Source organism: Lagopus leucura, unplaced genomic scaffold (assembly GCF_019238085.1).
Source record: "Lagopus leucura isolate 7727_CA_CO unplaced genomic scaffold, USGS_WTPT01 Super-Scaffold_100004, whole genome shotgun sequence".
Lineage (NCBI taxonomy): Eukaryota > Metazoa > Chordata > Aves > Galliformes > Phasianidae > Lagopus > Lagopus leucura.
The window spans coordinates 56,781,966-56,804,340 of record NW_024962264.1 but is presented as its reverse complement, the minus strand read 5'-3'; the positions used below and the strand labels follow the sequence as shown (position 1 = coordinate 56,804,340).

Genomic DNA, 22,375 nt, shown 5'->3' with positions numbered 1-22,375 from the left:
GAGTATCCTTATGTAGTCTTAGAAAACTCATTCACTGGAAATACATCAGATGTCATCTTATTCTTTGCAGAGGTATGCAAATGCCAGTTTCTTTTTATAATCGTATGTGAAAAATACATTGTGCATACTTCTGGACTCACACAGGCAATTGGTAACAACTTTCCCACTAACTACATGCAGAAAAACAATCTAAGAATTAAATTTTGTGGAGTTTTTTTTGTTAGTTAATTTGTTTTGTTTTTAACAAGTATGATGTATAATGATAGTCCAGCATAAACTAGAGAGACAGAGTTCATAAAGTACATCTGAAATGAGTTGGAAATAACTTTACTGCAGAACACAGTAGAGCAAAAACATTCACTATAATAAAAAAAATGAACTGAATAAAAACATTAATGGTTAGTTATTTTATATGAAGTCTTCAATTCCACGTGCCAGCGCATTTTCATTTTTAGCATTTTATAACCACTGGAAGCAAAGCAAAGCTTTCAAATGGTATTTTATGTTAGAAAGCACTCGTTGCCTACAACACAACATGGAGCTCAAGTCTTGCACAGCTTTTATTGTGCACATTCCAGTTTTTCCAAATCTGATCCTAAGGTAACTGGAAACTATATTGAAAAGTTTCTCTTTTTATTGCATTACAGTTCCTATAAGGGTGTTGACTCTCTGCCGTCAAATTATAAGGCAAATATATTCAGAAGGATTTAAGGACAACCAGGCTCTTTGAGTCAATACAGGAAAAAAAAACTTAAACTGATTTCCTGAGGAAGGGACCCAACTGACTTGTAAAAACTTGTAAATTTGCAAATCTAGTAAGCCTGCATAATAGTGTCATTTGATTATCAGCTGAAAAAAAAGCTCTCATACTACATAAAAGGCTTTATTTTAAAATGATATTGGAGGTCTTTAATTTTTAGGCTCTGGAGATTTTCTCTTGGAGATTTTTAGTCTAACAGGGGATTCCTACACCCCATTTATACTGCTTACTTTGGTTAATGTGGAGTTTTTGCCACATATTACTGTTCCTCACACATCAGTAAGGCCTTGTTTATAAGAACAGGCCTAAAATCATCCAGTTACCACAGGCATTAATTTGTGAAGGACTAAAATACTAAGCTATTAACGCTAACATTTGTAGTACAGTACATCATATTAAATGTAGAATATACAGTTTTACAAAAAATAGGAAGAACAAACGCATTTATTAGGATAAATCCCAAAGTCGATAAAAAGCCTCATACAGTTTATATAACAGTTGTTTGACTTCTTTCTCTTAAAAATAACTACCAGGAGAGAGCCTCTGTTGAAATGCTTTTAAGAATAAAAAAACACAGCATACTCTCCAACCGATATGACTATTAGCTATTAATTTTACTCTTCATATATTAGCTGTAAGTGCAACCTGGAAAACACAACATTACTGTGATTACTCTTTGGGGGAAAAAAAGAAATCTAAATATTTCCTTTATTTTTATTTAACAATGTTTTAAAGGAACCTTAACTATACCTCTGTATTGAAACTTCAAGTCTACACACGATTACAATTAAAAAGTCAACCACTGATCATATTTACACCACATCTCTGTTAACACACATACTTACGTAAGCCCCTAAACACAAGCTCACAAGTAACAATTTCTCCAAACCTCTCATTCCCAAGAAGAAAAGAACAGAGGTCATAGGAACACACAAGCATACAAAAGTTAAATGAATTTTCAAGAAGAAAACGTTCTGCCTTGTAAGAAATCATATCCCAAAATGCTTCTTATTTTCTATTTGAGGAAATATTAAGAATAAAATATGGTCAGTGGAGAAATCAAAAGCATGCAAGATCCCAGAATCTAACAGACCAGAAGTAAAAATCAGGGTAAAACTGTGTTTCCGAAATTTGTACAACTCTTAGTTCCTCTTCCCATTTAGGAGTGTTTCATCCCATGGCTTCTGAATTCTGGGCAGTCTGCAGCAAACTGTGCAGATACTGTTCCAGAAGATAACTGCCAGGTAAATGTCCTTATGCGTGCACTCAGCTCACAGTAACACAAGGCAATTCATGTTACAAGCATTAGCCCTCAATGAAAGAGGGCACAGTTTTAGTGCAAGAAAAAGATTTCAAGTGTTAATAAATATTTAATCACAAAAAGTTGCAGGGCACAATCACAGGCAGTTACTGAAGATCAGCTAAAATGCAGCAAATAACCCTCTAGTTCTTTCTCAATTACTTTATTTTTATTTCTTTGAACATCTGATATTGGTCAGTAGAATATGCAGAACTCATAGCTAACAGGACATAACTCTTGTCTAGCTTTTATTTAGACATGTTAGAGAAAAGACTTTAGGAAGGATCTTGAGGAGAAAACTTATTTTCTAAATAGGTGTTTATAAGAACTGTAAGGAAGAAAAAAAAAAACTCATAGCTGGCCAACGTGGGCTGGTACAATGAATCACTCAGCAGCAGGAATAGGTGTCTCTGGGATGAAGGATGATACAAGGATGTACTTAAGCCATGAAAAGCTTAAAGGCAAAGACAAATAACTTTTGGCTAGAAAGAAGAGAATGATACATAAATACAGTATGATTTTACAAACCAGGAAAATGATTTTGCTGAATAGTCTAAATGACTAGATAACATTGTGCTTGCCAATAAAAAGGAATTTCAGCAATTACGATGCAAAAGATGAACATTTTAACCATGGTAATGATTAAGATAGGCCATACCTAATGAAGGTCACGAAAAAAGATTTGGACTTGTATCAAACACAAACATTTAGAGAAAGACCAGAAGAGACAGACATTTCCACACCAGACTGTTCAGTCACCCTACTCATCTGAAGCAAATTAGGAAGATGACAATAGCAGGAGGAAATTAATAGCTCTGTTTTTACCAAGGATAATTTAAGTTGATGGCTAGAAACCACAAAGAGATGTCAAAAGGAGACACAAAGATTTTGTTTGCAAAGGAAAAACAACTTGAACTAATCATAAATAGTGAGATCCTAAAATACACAAACATTACAAATTGTTACTTAGGTTCAAGTGCTTGCCTACAAATTGTGCTATCTTTATTAATAAATAATGCTTTTCTGCTCTTTAAAAGCTAAAGCAAGACCCAAATGGATAAGTTTTACAGTATATAGCAAGAATATTTATTTGGTCTTCAAGCTTGTCTGGTGGGAAGAGTCACTTCAACTGAGGCTAGCAAAATAATTGTGGCTTCTCAAGTAACAGATCTACATGTGTAGTATGTACAGATACGTACATAATATATATATTATATGAATATACCTGCACAACAAAAATAGACTGGAAATTCATGAATTACTTCCACCTAGCCTGGGAGATGCAAATGAAACTCTCCCCTCAAGAAGAAACTAGAACAGATCAGTGTCTGCTGCAGCAAGTGATGAGGCTTGCTATAAGACTTGCTTTTCACAAACTCTGGAGAGTTCCATCTTGATCTGTAGGAGACTAAGCATAGATTGAGAAAGGTGAAAAAAGGAGAGTCTGGATCTCCCACTCTTAGAAGTCCCAAATGCTCCGTCCAAAGCATTGCTGAAGGCATGAAAAGAAGGAGGTAAGAAGAAAACTGCAGAATCTATATCAGGAAGAAAGTCAAAGAATATCACAGTCACCTCTGTTTAGCTAGTGACAATTCAAAGATGACAAGGACAAAATCGTGGGCTTAAACTGGGACTAGAGAGATTGGATTGGCTCACATCTTCATGTGACTGCAAAAGTATTTTTTCATTATTCTCCGAACTACTGATGTACATTGCTTAATTGCAGTGAAAAGCTGATAGACAGTGCTGCATTAAAGAGGAAAGAAAACAGTAGATGAGTATTTTAAACAATGGTCTGCAAGGCTAGGCTATCTGACTGGTAAAAATTCTGAGCAAGCTCTTGAGACAGTATAAGTAATCAACTGTAAGTCACATTCCTGTATAACTTTACATGAGAAATTAGGAGTAAGCCACAGACATTTTAGCTTTTGGTTAGCAGTGAGGGAATGCAAGGACACTAGGAAGTGGGTGATTTACAGTCTCCACTACACATAGCCATTCAACAGCAGTTCAGTCTCAGTCGAAATGTTCTGCTATTTTTGTCTTGGGATTCTCAAACTATTAATGCTAAATAAATTAACACCAAATTTACTTATCTTATGCTGTTTAACCATATATATCATTCCTCTAAAATAACAGAGACTTGCAAAAAGTCTCTGCCAGTGGATCCATAATAGTTTGGCATACTATGTTTCCATTATTTCCATTTCAATACAACACACAGGTGAAAAACCAGTAGCCAGGCAATGTAAGTACTGGTTTATTTCACCCTTTCCATTAAGTGAACTACCACAAATACAATTAATTCACTAGAATCACTTCATGTAATAAAGTGTGATACCAAATCCCAGAGCTGTTTTGCCTTTAAATTATGGTAAGAATAAATATGTGTAACAATAGTTATAACTCAACTGGGACAGACAAGAAGCCACTAAGTACTTTAAAGTATCATTAATCAGTGAAATGACGAATGTTCTGGTTTCATCACCTTTCAAAATGGCAGAAATCTAACAGTCATTCACTTTGATTTGAATGTTACCTAAACAAATAATCGCACATACTCTAAAAGACACCAGAACATCATTTATGCAGAATGTAAAGGCTGCCACTTGTGCTATGTGTGTGCCTTTCCCACAGGACTACCACTGTCTTCCTTCATAACATCGTTAGAGAATAGTTCCATGTAAATGCAGTGTTTTTAAAGTCAGAAAGCATTGATTTTTGCAATAATCTTTCTTTCAGGTAATTTTGGAAGAAACACAAATACATAACTAGAACAGATACTAACAAGCAGCTGAAAAAATAGTGACAGTGCTCGTTCAGAATGTTACAAACAGCTAAGTGGCATGCATAATGCATGCTAAGCAAGTCTGAATGTAGTTGCTGGCTTTTCTCCCAGATTGTGAGATTACATTTAAAAACTGTAATGCACTATAAGGTTATTTTACTATTCCAATGATAACTAATCTAGCCATTTGCTAAAGCATCAGTATGAAAAGAAACTCTGAAGATATAGCTGGGTGATTCAGTAAAAGGATGCCTCTCCACCCAAAATTGAGTCTTCCAGAACTTCCAAGTGTTAACAAGGCAACCTGTTCTAAACGGGCAGTTCTTCACTGAGGCTGAAATTACTGGTTGATATTTACTGCATTTATACTAAACTCTGTATTAACATAAATGAATTCAGAACTGCCTTGCTTCATAATTATCACACATATTGTAACTTTCATATTTTAAGATAATTAAGGGTAGTTTGAAAGTTATGAGTAAACATCTATACTAATCTATGGTAGTGCACAAAAACATATTCTTTTACAGTATGCTGTGAAAAACGAAATACAAATCTTTCTGCAAAGTATTTGCAGCTGTTCACACAAGGTATACAATTACATAATGTTTAAATAATGAGCTATCACGATTAGCCCACACAGACATGACAAGTAAAATGCTTTAATAATTTATTAATTTGATTTACATGTGCTTAAAATTATGTACATACTTTCCTTTCTGAAAATACTCCAGGGTCATAAAAAAGGGGACTGTATATGGTGAATTTTTCATTCTATTTTTGTTATAATTTCAGCCTCACTTGTTAAGAACAAACCTAGTTTGAGCACCTGAAATCCTAACACAGCCATGAAGACAACATTTATTGTCTTCATGCAGCACCTCTGCTCAACAAGCTGTCAGTTTAACTGCAGTGTGAAGCCTGCTTCAGCTGTGCAAAAGCAGAACTGTCTGAATAGGGGAATAGAAAGGAGATTTCTGTAAGATTTTATTCCAAAGAATAAAACAGAAATCCTGATTCATACTGCGAGCAGCTCTGGCCATGAAGAGCCCCTCTCAGGCCTCCTCTGCCATAAGCAATATTACCCAGCTTCTCTTCTAGTACTGCCATCATTCCAAAGAAAATAGGGAAAAAAGCAACAAAAACCCTCCCCAGCTTTTTATTGCACAGCTTACCTACAGTAACCTACTGCTCTCCCATTGAAGGATGGAGCTAGTTAATTGAGCCTTCATTTTCCATGAATATTTAAATGGATTACTTAGAACTTCAAGCAAGGGCACTTTCATTTTCTAATTAGACACAAAAGCTCTTTCTGTATAAATAATAAAATGATCTGATATAATATTTCTGATCTTATTACTAATAATGACTAATTTCATAACTGATACAATACTATAAGAACTAGAATTATGCAGAAATTATAATAAATTCAATTCATCTGACAAATTGCAATGAGTCTGCAGTACTATCAAACATAAACAGTTTAAGATCTAGTTTTATTAAAAATCATTTTTGACTTGCTACTTTCCAATTAATTTTGCACACAGTTTTCAAGAAATTCAAGCATAAATGCCAGAGTGCAAACTGCAACTTTTTGTAGCTAAATTTTTTTAGTACTTCCAAGCTTTTTCTCACACTAAAATTGTATAGCTGCCAAAAAAAGAAAACTCTTTCATGGAAGTCCTGAAAACTATACCACAACTCTGATTTAAGGAAGCTCAACGAAATATAAATATAGTTCCAAGTACAGATTTTCTCAGTAATTTTTTTAGGTTATCAAGAAAACATCTAGAGTGTTGTTCTGGTTATACTCATGTCAGACAAACTACATGTCACATTAACTACCTCCAGGAAGTTATTCCAAACACAAAATAAACTGTTTATGCCCCTTCTCAGATAGATAGCATGACAGATTGTTATTAGTTGAAGACAGATGAAATACATTAATTTGATTGCAAGCATGTGTTTACTTTCTCACTGTCATGTACACTCTGCTGCTGATTCTTCCCTATGAGGATGTAGTAACAAATCACATGTTATATTAGAAGACTTGCTAAGGGAGAATAATAATAGCTGGTGCTGCACTTTAATACTTAAAACACTATACTTAACATTTCCAGCTATAACAGGAAATCACTGGTTCCAGAAAGCAGAAAAAAAAAAAAGCTTAAAAACTTGTGATTTACACAAAGCATCTTAATGCTTCCTCCTCTAAAAAACTAAAATTATCAACAAATATGTTTGTAAATTACTGAAGAAAAATATAACCTTATAAGCGCCAAAGACATGTCCAGAGCTCTTGCAAAACCAAAACAGAAATTTCTACAGAGACAAGATAAAGAATATATGCTCAACATGGGGAAAATAACGTGGACAACTTCCAAGTCTCCTCAGTTAAAAGCACAACAGCATCTTGCCCTTGAAGTGAGGTTTGCCTGTTTTCACATATGCCTCCTATGGGCCTCCATTTATTTCTACAGAACCTATTTGGAATTCTCTTTCCTCTCAAAGAACAACAAAGACTAAAGATCTGTAATGAGCTTCTTAGCATAAGGGCAAATCACACAGTAAAATCAGGTCAACAATTCTAACATCTTTTCTAATTAGTAAGTAATAGGAAAGAATGCATTTAGCATTAAAAGTTCTCTTTGATTTATATTTAAAGTGGAAGCCCTTGTCTTTATATTAAGATTCCTACATAAAAATATGCTATATTAATTGAGACTTTAGAACACTGGTAAACAATAAAGGACAACAGCATTTTTTCCTAAGGCTCAAAAAGGTTAATTGGATTAACATCTCCAAGATTCAAAACAGATTGCAGCACACTGAGACAATGGGACAGGATCCTCACCTAACAATAAGCATGTATAGCGTTTGGTAGATGACAGATCATTTTTAAAGAAGATATGTTAACCTTTGCAAATGCAAACAGCAGGCATCTTTTCATACCAAAGTAAAAATTTTTTTGAAGGAGAGGGGGAAGAAAAAAAAAATTAAACACCCAAGTTTCTTTTCAAAGCTAAGATGATAGATGAATGATTTACACAGCTTGAAGGGACAGTTAAATAGAATAAAATAATATTTTTTTCTCAGCTAGATATTTCCCATTTTCATTTTTCAATAAATTCTTGGCAGAAATTTTTGCCACCATTTATCATTTGATTGAACAGAATAAGATTGCACTGATAGCCACTACGTGATCCCCTCTGTTAAGCACTTATCATCCTCATCCTTAGCCCTAATGTATATGCTTTTGGAAACAAGGAAAGTAGCAAAAAAAGTATACTATGAAAAAAACAAACAATACTATAAGGTAACTTAATTTATCTTGCAAATAAAACATACTTATAACAACTCTTTTTTTGCTTTATTTTCCTTTCTTTATGAAAGGATATCACTACAGCATAAAAAGCAAGAGAGGAGGTGGAGAAGTGTGTTTTGAAGCCATCTGCTTACCCTGCAACTCAAGTGACTATGCACCCTGAAGATACATCTGTACTGCAGACAGAGCTATCACAAAGAGAGGAGCCAATTAACTTTAAATGCATTAATCCGGGCACAAGAAGCATAGATGTTGCAGCACAGACCTCTGTGCAGATTAACTTACCATGTATCTCTATTTACTGTCTGCAGTATACATATCTATATAAACATGCCTTTAGGGTAAGCTTCACACTTCAAGTGGGAACGTGAATGAAAGAAGACGAAATGCTTTTTCTGCACAGTGTTATGGAGTTTGATCAGCCTGGTGTGTGCAGATGAATGCCTTTCTCTCTCAAAAGCATCATCTCACAGGGCTTTAATGCTGTTTAACTTCACACTTTGGGTTAATCAAGATTTTACCTTCTGCAAAGAAACGTGTGCTGAGATTATAAATTACTCCTGAAGTAAGACTGTTTGCTCACTACTGCTTTTTATCTAGCCAGTCAGATTCTGGCCCAGCCCTTATCATTTATAAGTACTGCTGCCTAATTCTTTTCCGAGTAAATTAGGCAAACACTGTTCTTATTTTTACAAATGAAAAATGAAACATGAATGAAAAAATAAACATAAAGCCTTGCCTAAGATCACATGAAGTTTCACTGAAGCATTTTACTTCACAGAAGCAATTTTACTGCTTTACACACTGAACTGACTTTCATCTTCTTTAACACATGCGTTCAGGCTTCCTAACCCTTGTGCCAATGAAGACTGTAACAGCAATTAGGTTTTCTTCCTTTTTAAGTTAATGCTGTTAATTTGGACTCAAGTGTCTTTACAAATTGCTATATCCTTAAGGTAAGAGAGGAGCCATACCAGGAGAACACCTCCAACTGATTTTCCTTACTGTATCAACCGCGTGATATAACCACTGGGCAGTCACAACGATCAGCATTGTACTCAAATGCAGCTGGGAATGACCTATTTACTAAATAAAGCTGAGAAAGCAAAACAAATCAACTTATAGCCAAACATACCACAACTGAGGATGCCCAGCAACAATACTGGGTGTGCAAGTTGCCTCCAGCCCACCCTGATACAGTGGCACTAGACAGTGAAATAGCAAATACAATTAGCAGTGACACAGTAAAGCATTATGGAGACCATCTCAGAGACGTGGCAATGCTGTTAATTAAGCACTGAAACTCAACTAAAACACAGATAAAAAAGTGTAATAATCATTTTGTATTTGTGAAATTCCAGCTGCAGCATTTCTTCTCACTTCTCACTTCCTTCTTAGGAAGTTTCTACAAGTAATGAATACATTTCATTTGTTTTGTACCAGCATCCTTCATAACAACAGTAACTAAGGGTAAACACTCAAAAATCAAGCTGCCAATGGTACTTCATTTTTCTAATCGCTAGTGTTTCAGCAATATTATGAGGAAAACGTTATGCCATTTAGAATCTATATTTTCTCTCACAAACATAACACTGCCCTTTACAGAACAACATACAGTAAGTGTGCTATTTGATCATAGTTTTGTAAGAAAATGTTAACATTATGACAACTGCAATATGCATTTTTAAAGTGTTCATATGAACTCTGAGCAAATTAATTTCATTGTGTTGTGTCAAGAAAAGCATGTTCCTCTTCAGATAACATTTTGGTAATAGTTTCCAAACCTTCCTATACTGAACTTTAATAACTGACGCAAGCATTACTAAACAAAAGTTACTGGTAGAAAAATAATAACAGACTCTTCTTCCATTTCCAAGAAATTTTTTGATTCAGAATTACTGATACAACAGAAATAAATGAATTTATTTATGCAAAATTAATGGATTTCAATTTTTTTCCATAAACTACTGTCCTTTTTTTGTAATATAAATATAAAAGCATTTTTAAAATCTGATTTTTTCATTAGATCAGATAGAGATGTTCTACTTCCTGGTTTAATTTAACATTTTCATTAACAACAGAACGTAGAAAATCTATCACTGCACTATGATTATAAATATCTAAGGTGTGGGGGGCAGAATGGCGAGGCCGGACTGTTTTGAGTGGTGAGTGGAGACAGGACAAGGGGAAACTTGTCCTATTTGGGGGTTGGACTCGATGATCTCAGGAGGTCCCTTCCAACCCCTACAATTCTGTGATTCTGTGATTCTGTGAAACGGCTGGAAACTGCAGCATAGGAAGTTCCGCACAAGCATGCACAAGAACTTCTTTACAGTGAGGTGACGGAGCACTGGAACAGGCTGCCCAGGGAGGTGGAGTCTCCTTCTCTGGAGATGTTCAAGACCTGCCTGGATGCCTACCTGTGCGACCTGCTGTAGGGAACCTGCTTTGGCAGGGGGGTTGGACTCGATGATCTCTGGAGGTCCCTTCCAACCCCTACAATTCTGTGATTCTGTGATTACTGAAATTCAAATCCGAGTGATCTCTTTTTACATGTTCTTCAATACCTTAACTAAGACATGAAGCTGTAATGTAGCAAACATTCAGAAGATGGTGCTAGTCCAATATATCTGCAAGCCACAGATGGATCAGCCTCTCTTCATCTCTCAAAAATTTTAACCAATTCTGATGCACCTACCACCTCATCAAAGAATTTACCCATGTCAGGAAAAGGTACAGTCACCTTTACTTAAATGCTAAGAGCAAATCGCTAAAATTCAAAAGATTTAGTGGATTGACAAATATAAAATAAATTTGTCATTTCATACATAGAGGATTTTAAGAAGACTCATATGTTGCTTAAATCCCAGCTGCAGTCATTTTCATCTATCTTTTACAGGCAGCAACAAGAGCTTCTTGCCATAGCTTCAAGGCATACCAATGCCAGCACCAAAGCTCAAAAACTATTGCTATCTCATTCCTGGTTGTTCATTCCCACCTTCATGCCACAAGGCACTATTTGCTCCTCACCTGCTTAGGAGGCCATGCAGCTCATATGAGATTACAAAGCTCAGTAAGCTGATCCACGATAAAAATAGCTGCTTCCTTTTTGCTACATTCTTTTTAACTCAGCTCAAACCACCAATCTGATTTCCCACAGGGTAAGAACGGTAACTTCAAGCTGTAAACTGGCTTCATCACAAAACCTACCATCATGAAACTACAGCCTCTGGGAGCACCGGGGGGCTGAATCCCTGTCAGCATTCAGAAGGGCAGACAAATTAGAGTCAGTCTCACTTCTGAATATGGAAAAGTAAATCATATAAAAATAAAATTATAACAATTTTATTATAACAAAGTTATTGAAGATGCATGTTCTTCTTATTAAGGAGATTAGATGCAGTTTATAATTATATGGTTGGGTTTTCTTGCATTACACTGAAGTGTCTGATACATTTGTATTCATGTCTATGCTTAATCATGTTACGGCATCTTGTAAACTAGGTATAGTTGGACAAATCATTTCTTCCAAAAATAGGAAATCCTGACATACTACAACATCAAGCAAAGAGCTTTATCCTTTATATAGCAGTTCCTGGAACAGTTATCTCTAAAGAATGCATAGGAACATATCTCAAAATAATATAACTCACAAAGCCATGGAAATGAGCCATAAAAATCTTGTTCCTATAAAAAGCATTTACCTAATAAATAACACCTCCTCACAAGATCCACTCCAATATTCTCAATCAATCTATACACACCATTTCTACTGGAATACTTCCGTTGATTTCTTACCAAACAGCCATGTAATAAAGCTGGCTCCCCTCTTAGGTGTGACACTTTCATCCGATGCTCTCAATTACCTGCTCCTAACACAGCCAGCCCAGGTCACTTCCAGGGCCCTTCCACGCCTGACTTCACTGCTGATTCTAGAAGATGAAATAATGGATTGGAGACACTTTGGGTTTCTGCTACAGACAGACCCCTTTGGGAGCTCTCCCACAACAAAAATTATAAGTGAACATGAAGTCATTCACCGGGATATAAAAACAAGCCTTAAATGTTCAAAGATCAGGCCAAGTCAGTATTATTGTTATTATAATAAAACTCCAGCATTAAGCAATTTCAGACATCACTTCAGTTCTTCTTCCAAACTTTTTCCAGTGTAGATGCAAGATTGGCACATATTTGAGTGAAATTACTCAGTTACTAGGCAATTTATTACTGCTTAACTGTTCCATGTGTATCAAATCCTCTTTGACAGCAGCCCAGCTTTTCTTCCATTTGGAAGCTTTTGTAAGTAATTATTACCAAGCCAAACAGTTTTCAACTGGCAGTTAAAAAATTAATAGTACAACTCAACTTTGTAGTAAATTAGATTTTATAAGAAAAAAGACTGCTTAGCAAATATAACATACTTTGATTACAACAAAAGGAGGAAATAAGTTTACTATCAGTAAAGACTTTATTAGCTATTTTTTAAACTGACCAAGAACTGAATTCAGATTATATTCAACAATACAGCAGTTTCAAACCAAACGGTAGAAGACTGTATAAATCTTTCCCACTTGCCACCTCACATATTTTAATATCACTAGTCAGTCAATCAGGTTAAAACAAAGAATTTCTTTCAATATATCTCTCAATAAGAGATTCATCAGGGTACATGAAATCTGTTCTCATCTCAAGCACATAACTTATAAATTTGTCAAAAAGAAACGTCATGGCGTGAACTCTTTGGTCCAAAAGTTCATTAACATAACCAAAAACGAGAACTGACTGAGATATTAATGAAAGATATTAAAGCTGTTCTATATTTGCATCTGCTTTTTCTCCGTAAAATTAAAGATATCAATTAGTTGATAGACTGAAACAGAATATGCTAATATTGTCATTTCACAGTATTAACCAGTTTCAGCTGAGCAAGTGGAACCAACTCATAAAGGTATCTCCAAAGGACCGAAGGAGGCTCTGTTCAACTCTAAAAAAAAAAACTATGTGATACATAAACAATTCAAAGATATAAGAAGAATACTCCTATTGTTAAAGATTTAACAAATTAGTGTCTACACCCTCAGAGCTGCTCTGGCCACTTGGCTGTACAAAGCAATCCAATTCCTTCAGACTCTTCTACTCCTCGGCAGAAAACTCACTCAAAGAAATGTTCAGTGGAAGAGGATGGCCTGAAAGTAGGATTAGAAGAAGTAATCATTTCTTCAGCAATTTAATTGCAAGTTAAAATGGATGGCCCTGGTTTTCTCTCAGCTGCTGGCTGAGTACATGCAAACCCTTTCTTGTGACAGCACCACCACAGTATAAAACAAATCCATGAGTTTGTCAAATAAGGATTGTTCCCTTTGCTTCATTCATTTGGTTGGACCAGTGAACTGAACCCTCGGTGAAGTACTACTTTTGGCAAAAGCAAAACTGGGTTAGCTCAATTGTGAAACCACCTTCTCAGAGCGCGAGTGCAGGGAGACACTGAGAGCACTTGGATTTGGACACATGTATGCACTCAACATTTTTTTTTTTAAACCAATAATTACTTGAATTTGAAAATATTAAGCAAGCAAGTTAAAGTTCAACTGAGACTTCTTTTGCAAGTTTGTTTTGTTTTGTTTTTTTCTCCTAAAGCCAAAGAGGGTTGTAAGAGTTTCTACTTCATTCAATTTTTACTGAAGCTAGGAAAAAGCTATCAGCTACATCTGACTTACAGGGGAATTTAGATGTGGAAAGTGTTTTTCCGTATTATTTGGTTAATCACAACATCAAATCATTCTTTGCTTACACCCAATCTACTTATTGTACTTAGGAGCTCTCAAGGACAAACTACTTCCCTTGCTAGGTGTGAAAAGGAAGAGGAGAATATGAGTCAAGAAGTTAACATCTTGGAGTTAGGTAATCCCAAGATATTGTCTATTAAAATTTTAGCATAGCCCCGATGATTTCTTAGTTTCTTTGTGACTTAACACACTTCTTCACTTTTAAAAGTATGTTAAGAGCATGGGGGTTTGGCACACACAATTCCTACAGCTTTGGCTTTAGCTAGTGGTTAAGCAGCCATGTCAAATGACAGCCACACTGAACTTTCAACCTGAATACTGAAGGCACAATATAAGTCTGGAAACCCCAACGTAAGAGCTAACAACATAACAAAGCAACATATCTAGCCAGTTTAGTGACAGCACCGCTTAGCACAGGTTACAATCTGCTGAGGTCAAAAGAAAACAGACACCTCGATTGAAAAAAAAAACCCACACAAAAAAAAAAGACAAAAAAACTCATAGCTTTGCAGAGACTAATGCTGCCCCAAGTAAAAGTCAAGAGATTTGATTAGAAACTGGTTCAGACCTCTCACCTCAGTGGCTCTGCACAAAGTCTGCTCTGTTGGACTCACATTTTCTACACGCACAGTCTAGGCCAGTTTAACAGTCAAAAAATCTGTTGGGTTTTTCCAATTTGGATGAAAACACTCTCACACCCAGGCACATGCTCTGTATGAATACAAAGTACACAAGGACACAAGAAGCTTGAGCTACAGGAATTTATTTTCTCCCTGCACTGTATTCTGTCAGCACTGGGCATGCCTGCTCAGACAGACTGCTGTCCTAAGTCTTGGAAGGTGCTGTATTGATGGCCCTGATGGTTGGACTGGATGATCTTGGAGGTCTTTTCCAACCTTGGTGATTCTATGACCACACTCAGAAGCATACCAACTAAAGCCCAAACAGGCCATAAGAAAACTGCCCAATCTAGTTCCAGAAATACACAAACACCACTATCAGGCCACAGAGCATTTCACTCTATAGCCTCTCAACAACAGTGAAGACAAAATGTTTCTGAAGGAACTCTCTTTTCCCCTCCAAAAGCTATTTGCAATACACTATAAGGACTGAGCAAGGAGCATTCTAAGCCTTCTCTCTTTCTTTCAAATATTCAACATCTGGTAAGTTCCCTGCACGTTTATGTCCAACAGGAGAATCAAATTTGATAACTCTATAGAAGAAATTCTATTACTTCAGAATGCTGCAGTCATGCACAGGACTCTAATACCTGTGAAACATAGCACCAGTGAACAACTATCCTCCTATGCTTAGACTTGGAACTCTGGGAATTTCAGTGAGCAAGATCCCTCATTAGAATCAGATGGAGACAGATGTACCTGCATGGTGGGTGGGCGCTGGTGGACATCAGGCCTTCCAATCTCTCTAATGAGCAATTTCCCCAGATTCAAAGAAAAGTTTCATAAAAAGTTAAAGAGAAATGGCAAGTTGCCTCCTACTACCACCAACCTAACTGCTTGGGCTGCTGCTTCTATAAAACACAGGGTTTTGTGTTTTTTAGTTTGTTTTTTTTTTTTCCCCAAAGAAAATTATTGTTAAAACCATTTGGCCGAAAGTGAAGAACTATTGAAAGCTACAGTCAGACTGGCAGCTTGCTCTTAAAATTCCCCCCACCACTTTTATAAGTATCGTTTTGCTTGTGGCTTTTAACAGCTGTTCACACACTCCTAAGCTAGATGTGAACTTTTATTTTCACAAAACTAAACGGGAAGCTTTAAACAGCATCTGATTTAATTTTTTTTTTAATTAAAGCGGAGGTTAAAAGGACCATGGAAATGGATGATGCAGCTGTGCTGATGCTAGGGAAAAGAATTCCAGAACAAGAAGTGAGGTAGAGTAAACATACAAAGCAACTTTCACAAAACTAAGTGCACGCTGCACTTAAGAGATTTTATTAGCTAATGGCAAGTTAACCCTATGTTTCTTCGGAAACGTTGTCAAAAATTAAGTTACATTTCTCAAATATAATAGAATTTGGCCACCTACTCTGTTCTTGCCTCGGAACAATTCTGAAATTAATTCCAGAATGAGCGAGTTCACAGCTTGCAATTTTATTCCCAAATGCATCTTATGTAACACACTAGCAGAACTAGGCTCACTAGCATTGCCATACATTTACTGGTTTGGTTTGCCAATGATTTTGCCTTCCCCTGCATTTAGGTCCCTTCATAGAATAATTAAACCCTTTAAATCAGATTTGCAAATGTACTCAGATACGGAAAGATGCAAGCATGCCTAAGGGTACAATTTTAAGCACTGGACAACTAGGCAATGGTTAAACCACATTTGAAAATCCCATCAGACAGCTATCTACATTTTTGAGCATTGGCATAGTCATGAAAATTCTGCCCTTATAGCCTAATTACTTAATAAATGGCACCACATACATTTTTAAAGGAGAATAAAAATGTCAAGTTTTATTTTACATGTACATGTTAAATAAAAAAGCACACAATGACAATATAATAATTCTAGATATCATCACAGTATTTAAAGGGTCTTTCCTACTCAAACACTTATGAAAAGTATAAACACAAGTTTAAGGCAGAAAATTCATAGGATTATGAAGGAAATGCCACATTAATTCTCATGGATTTATATACCCTCCTGACTGTAGCAACTCCAGATGAAATCTTTTCCAGTGCAGTAGTACATATACTATATAAACCAGAAGACCTTAATAGTTCATCCATCAAGTTTACTCAGCCAGAGAAGCTGCTAGAATTTTTATAAGATGTCTACTATACTAAAGAAGTATGTGTTGTAACCCATATCCTCAAAACTGGGATATCATCACAAAGAACAAAAACCTAGTGTCCACATCTGGCTGTGCAAGAAGCATGTGCAGATGATCTGTGAATGAAAAACCAACACTGTGAAGAGCATTCCCTTGCACCAAGCACAAGGTGTAGAGAGAACAGAGAGAATGAAGAAGTACAGAAGAGCGAGATATAATCCAGGCGGGACAGCAGCAGCAAGTAGAGGGAGGCAAGCAGAAAATGTTAGTGATGCAGTGATGTCTTTTCCCCTCCCTTGTCCACCCACATACAAGAAACTCAAGGACAAGAAATAAAACACATTTACAACAAATATGAAAATCTGAGCTAATCAGAACCAGGAATCTAGAAGGTTCTAATCAGGTCACAAGAAACCACACATTGGATCCCTTCTTAATGTTCCCCTGGGACATAACTTGACACTGTCTTTAATGATGCAAATCCCTAATTTCTATTGGGTTAGTTCCTCGCAGAAACCAAGACAATTTGAAAATGAAACCCAGGTCACTTGTGAAATATTTTATGCAGGTGCATATAAATTACATTTGTGCACTTAAACATAGCAAACCTCACAAACAAAAGTTCACCGCAGGGAAACATAAATATAAAGCAAATAGATCATTTATGTTGCTGAACCTTCTGTGAATGAAGCTGTGCTCCAAGAACGGTGATTAATATACTGTACACTATGACAGATAAAATGATTCATAGTGAACCAATTAACAAAACATGTTTCATATTAGACAGAGCAAAAAGAAAACTCAAGTTCTGTAAGTATGAAGTGGTTACATAAGCAACTTTTTGTTTAGTTGACTAGTAGTGCTGCCCTCAGCCCTACAAATATTCATAAATCATATATTAAACTATCACTTAAATAAAGAGGCAAAAGGAACTATCAATGACCAATAAAGATCTGGCAGAAATACTGCTCCTTAATACATTATAACTTTAAAAAAAAAAAAAAAAAAAGCAATTTGGCCAAAATTTCTGAGAAATGGATATGCCCAACACTCAGGATCACGAGATGTACCTACTCTGTAAGTGTTCAAAAGCAGATGGCACAAACAGAAAATGCCTCATTCCCATACGGTATTTCTTCGTCCAAAGAATACCAGAACTACTCTTTTTCCTTCTGTAAACGGGAAGTGCTCCTCAGATTAAACAACTATAATAGCATATATGCAACCTAATATCAAAGGCTAATGTGGTAAAACTAATCAAGTTAAAATGGAAAGAAAGTGTAACCACTTTCATCAGCAAAGGAACATAATCTGTTCAGGATAAAAGAAGCGTTTTTATTGCTCAGTGACTTCTTTGCTCCTTGGTTGCCTAATATCTGGCTCTCTGCTGATGGCAGCAGTGCTTGGCATGCTAGCAGATTATGCACTGGGTGAGAATAAAACTGTCAACATTTCACAATGATCTTTTTGAGTTCAGTCTAACTACCAGACATGAAGCAAGAACGAGAGAGCAAAATATTATCATCACCTGTGCTGCATAGGTCAAACCTGAATATACAAAAGGGCTTATAGCTAAAATCTCTAAAATTCATCTTAGTCACACTCATATCAAAGGCAAAAGAGCACAACTGACAGTGGAACCAGGCAGTCAGTTTTGGATGTACCATTTTGTATTTCCTGCTCAAAATAGAATCCAAAATATCTTAAAGCTTATTGCCAGACAGCTGAGTAGTAGGACAAAAATGTATTCCATGGAAATATCACAATCAAAATATTATTAAAATATTCTTATATTATCAGTTGTTTCAAAATTAAGAGATAATGAACATTAAAGTTATTTCTGGTGACTGCTCGTGTGCAAAGATATGAAATATATTACAGTAAAACAACCAATTTCTAAGTGCATTTCCATTATAGAGAACTTTGTGACCACATAAAAGGTGTTTTGCTGTCCATCTTACTCTCTAGTGACTCGCTTCCATTATTCACTGCCATGCTTTAAGTCTAAATACATGAAGGAAACTTTGGTATTCATTCCTTACTTCTGAAGCCAATAAGACTGGTTGGAACAAGCCAGGAGAACTGTGTACCATGGCACTGTGACATCGGTATAGTACTTACTCTTTCATGCATAGTAATTATTCTAGCAAGTGTGTAAAGCAGACAGACCCAGTTACATAAGGCCCAATGCAAGTTTTATGAACTGCAGAAAAGCGTGATTAGTATGGGGGGGAAACATGTTTCACACTTTTATTGTAAAGAACATTAGAATCTCACAGAAACTGCCAGAACAGATGTTCATAAATTGGGCCCTTAATCTACAGCACTTTCCAGGTTTTAAGCTATATCCACTGGTCTGTAGAACATATTCCTCTCTTTTTAATATAATTCTTCTGTTTAGTTTTTTTAATAAATAAGTTTATGACTTCAGTAGTGTTGCCAGCTGTTCAATTTTGATTTACTGTCAGAGTCTGCTTTAATATATAGTGGCTTTTGTGGCTTACCCATATAGATTACATTTTAAGCTTCAAGATATCACTATAAAGCAGCTGGAAAAAGTACTGGCTGTGCTCAGAAACCAGCATTATTGCTATAGTGATCAGCCACTTAAAGATGCAACAACACCAGTAACTATGCTCTAAAAACCTTTTTGATACACCATTCCCAAAATAAAACCGCAGAAGTTACTGTGTAAGCTGAAGACCTCTTGATATATATTCCTTATAAAGCCAGCCCAAGAAAATTAATAATTAGCAATTTGGCAGCATATTAGCTGGCAATGCAAAGATTTCTACAATGATCACTCTTTATTATTTCATTACATTGTTTAATTGTTCTGTGTAGCTTAAGACAACTTCTTAAATGCTTTCATGTAAACAAACAAACAAAAAAACACTTAAGTTCAAACATCACAAAATCCAGACATTGTCAGTAACAGCTCCTGCTAGGTATCAGTAGTGCTATAGTTACTATAGCACAAAAAGAAGAGAGTGAAGAACTCAATAAATATGTTCTAGGAAAACAGAGAACTTTCCTACATCCTGAAATCCCACTGCATTCTTTATCTTCTTTTTCTAGAAAACATCTATATCTTCAGCACTGAATACTGCTCCTAAAGAACTGTCAATACTGAGAATCATTTTTAAGCTCACAGACTTGCAATATAACCAGACTAGGCTTTTTTTTTTTTTTCCTTCCATTACCTGCAAACACCAGAGTAGCCTTATTCAAGTAAAGTACCACAACAGTATTCTTGGAATTGACTGACAGATCAAAAGTGAAAACTTCTGCAACACTCTGTAATTGGACAAATGCAGAATCAGACAGACCCACTAGATTTTTTTTTTTTTTGGTGATACATCATTCATAGAAGATATGAAAGGAAAAAGAACACCAAACCAACAGAAAACAAAACCAGCCTTTATATTGTTAATTTTCTACGTGGACAGTAGAACATAAAATTTTAGAAATGATCTACTTAGCAGTCTGACCAGCAACTCCTGTGCCCTGCTCTCTTTGGATGGTGGTGGTAGTATGGCAGTAGAGGCTGAACCTCTCAACAATATTCCATTGCATGTTGTTGCTGTGTGACAGAAGGCAGCAGAAGGGCAGTCTGACAAAATGGCATCTGACACAGAAGTGTGGATGAAGCAAATGGTAGAACAGAATTCCTTCATTTGTAATAAAATGGCACACATTGACATTCATCAACACTTGCTGAATGTTTATGGACACCAAGCAGTGGATGTGAGCACAGCGAGGTGGTGGGTGGTGCTTTTCAGCACTGGCAACAGTGGTCACTTCTGCTGGTGCGGATCATTACCAGGGTAGCATGCAGGCTCCTGTTCATCACTGAACAAAATGCAGAGCTAATGGTGGTAACCATGTTAAGTGTTTTGTAGCTGAGAATTTGCTCTACCAAATAGTGGTGCAGTGCTCTTTGTATCTGCTGTAGTTTCCATGGAAATAAATAAGAGGTGTTACTTTCAGAGCAACCTACATATATACGTGTGAAAAATGTATTTCAAAATATGAATTCTATCAGCACATTTTTTTCTAGTACAGTAATATTGCATAAGTAAACCTACTGGACAATATTTAATGCAAAAGACAGGCCACATGGTATCTATAAGAAAAATAAAGAAAAAAAAAAACAGAAGAGTAATCCAAACCAGTATAACTGTCTATGGGCTACTCATAAAAACATCAGAGTAAACTTGGAGCAGCTTACAGGAAGTCACTAGAACTGCTCTAAAGTTGACATCTGTATAACCAACTGCAATTTTTTTACCTTCAGATTTGAGATTCCCCACACTGAGAAATGCAGGAGGAGGCAGAAAATGGAATGTGGCTCATTTTACACAGTTAAAAACTTAAGCATTAGAAACACTAATATGAATAAGATGGGATCTGACAGCAAATTAATTTACAAAAAAGCAACATAGCAAGAAGCTCCTGCGCTATTATCTTAACTTCAACATCTGCGAGAACATCAATACCTAAAATATTTTCAGGACATTGGTTCAGAACTGCATTTTTTCATATGACAAACTGGTATTAATCTTATTAATATCTGTTATTAGCATCTTCCATATTAGCATAGCCTATCCTTCATCCTCTGACCTGATCTGAATCAATCATTGGTTATTTCCAATGATTTTTTTTTTTAATTATTATTTTTCATAATTCACTGGACCAAATAGAAAAAGCATATGTTTTCCCTGCTGGTTTGGAAGAAACTTCTCTTCCACATTTTCTGCTTTACAGAGTAGTAAACATATTCAGTAACTGCATACATTTCAGTTCAAGCTGCAGCACACACATAAACACAGTACAACTGTTACTACATTTGACTCTAAAACTGTGAAGCAGTTGAAAAAAGGTAAGTTTTATCTGTTTTAAACAGAAAGTAATGCCACAATAGCACTTGTCTCTTTCCCCTGCTTTGTCCAAAATCCTAGCACTAATGCCCTATTTAGACTTGAACATTGGTTATCTTCTATCATCAACTTCCTTTAATAATAATATATGAGAATATGTTTCCACGGTAGCTAATGGAGACATTCCTACAAATCAATGTGCTGCAGTGATACAGAAATAAAAGCTTATTTCACTGTAATGATGCTTCCAGACTTCCCTTAAGTCAGGTGGTTACTTGCAGTTAATGATCTGTGACATACCACACAAGTAGTCCTAAAAAGACTTATTATCCACTGCATGTGCAACAATATTTGCTTTATGGATGGCTAAATGAATGAAGACATTCAATGTAACTGTAAAAGTAAAATCAAAAGAAAACTTACAAGTAACATGTTTTCTTTGAGTAAAAGAGCTGTGAACATTTTCCATTAATACTTAACCTTTTGCTGGAGCAGTGCAACCACATATAATGCTGGAATCCATAAAGCCCAAGAGCTGTTCAGGGTTAACACTGATTAACTGCCCCCAATCAGAAGTTATAACTTTTAAAAATCTCAGAGAACTTCACTCTGTAAATGAAATCAAATTGCATTTATATTATATGGCAAAGGTAGAGACAGAACACTTGCAAAGAAAAGAAATTCTTCTTTGGCTTAAAATCAGGTTTGTTGGGGGGTTTTGTGTGGTTTTTGCGTTGTT

General features: G+C 35.9%; 1 protein-coding gene across 6 annotated transcripts in view; it reads right to left on the bottom strand.

Moving 5' to 3' along the window:
• The window catches only part of RAB28 (RAB28, member RAS oncogene family), a 61,521-nt gene that overhangs the window by 11,493 nt on the left and 27,653 nt on the right, over nucleotides 1-22,375 (bottom strand). The gene's annotated exons all lie outside the window — the stretch shown is intronic.